We start from the raw sequence: 1,659 nt of genomic DNA on the forward strand, positions 1-1,659 counted from the left end.
GTCTGCTTGGCCCACATGCTCGACCAATCAGAGTTCGATTCGGCGCGATGAGAAAAAGAAGCGTTTCTGACCAATAGCATGCGTGCTACGCGTATCGGCGCACAGCAACCCAAACACACAAGCTCTTCGTGATCTCTTTCACGTCTTTCTCTCAAATTACGCACTATCCACCTCTCGGTTTGCGCCATCCTGAAGGAGGCACGGAGAACAGCACTCGTCTCGGTAGACGGTGATTCGGCATGCTTAACACATGACCGGACCATCGTAGTCGCTGATGTTGAATTACCTGCAGCACAACCAAATATCCGTTTTCGATTCACATTGTTACTAACATGCTGACGCCATCCAAAATCAAGCACGGTTCTAAGGCATCGGTGGTCAAATACCTGAAGGCGCCTCACATCTGTCCGCAGAGGCCATGTCCCACACACACAACACAGTCCTCACTGTAGCGTGGTACACATGACCCTTATGATATAGTGAGATGCCTTCTTGACTCCATAAGTAAATCAGATAAGCAAACGTGATTCGAGCCTTTGAGATTCTTGCACTTAATTTATCAGACACTGTAAGAGCTAATACATTTACCGACGTATGTAAAATTTCCCAAAATCTCCAGCGATTCTCCTTGAATTGTAAGGGGGTCTTTGGAGATGCAAGGCGCATGCCAAAAGATGGTTTAATGGTGGTAAGCCTATTCAACAGGGCTTGTGCTTCACTTTGGTCTTCAAAGATGAGGGCGATGTCATCTCCAGATCGACAAAGCTCTCACCAGCAAAAAGACAAAACCCGGGGTCTTGAAGACTCCGGTGTACCATGACCTACGCCAACTGGCCGGTGCCAGTGGTGTGGTGCGTGAGGCTCGTGAGTGTTCACATATACTGCCGTGTCTGGGGGTGTGTCGGCCATGTGTCGCTGAGCAGCTTGTTGGCTCTGTGGCCTGTATGCGTCATCATCATCATCATCGACAGCATGATATCTCTGTGTTCAAAACCGATGTCCCGCTGCCGTACAACCATGATTTATTTTATAGCCTTATTGTGAAGAAAAGAATTAAGGTGGAGGGGGAAGGAACTTAGTGTTAGTTTACGACTATCATTCCAAGGCGCCTACAACTCCAAACACTCATTCAGGCAATCTGGATGGAAACTGACAACGAGATAACTGACATCAGTTGGCAGCCATACCTTGCATCGTCTCCAACCAGGCGCAGTGAGGATCACGCGGTCCCCATCCCGGAAGGCGAGTAGCATCGACAGCACTCGAGCGTTTCCTAAACTTTTCCATAACCCTCGACCAGGTTAAGGGTTGGCCACCCATCCGCTGCTGCAACTCCGAATGAGGCATGGAAAACAGAACTCTCTTCAGCAAACGATGGTTAGGCATACGCAACACATGTCCCAACCAACCCAGTTTCTGGTGCTGGACATATTCTTTAATGGGAGTTCCTGTAGCACAACCGAAAACTCGCTCTCTAATTGCCTCTTCTACTGAAGCTGGTCCCCGACCTAAAGCTGCCACCTTGACGTGGTGGTCGGGCTTCAGTGCTGCAATGATCCTGCGGGCTACACTGGCTGGAACTTCGTTCCACAAGGTGCAACCATGCCAGGAAGGCCAAAGGGGAGCAGCCAGACCAAGAGCAGCGAGACCCCGTACTAC

The sequence above is a fragment of the Opisthorchis viverrini genome (assembly GCF_000715545.1).
Source record: "Opisthorchis viverrini unplaced genomic scaffold opera_v5_140, whole genome shotgun sequence".
In the NCBI taxonomy this organism is placed as follows: domain Eukaryota; kingdom Metazoa; phylum Platyhelminthes; class Trematoda; order Opisthorchiida; family Opisthorchiidae; genus Opisthorchis; species Opisthorchis viverrini.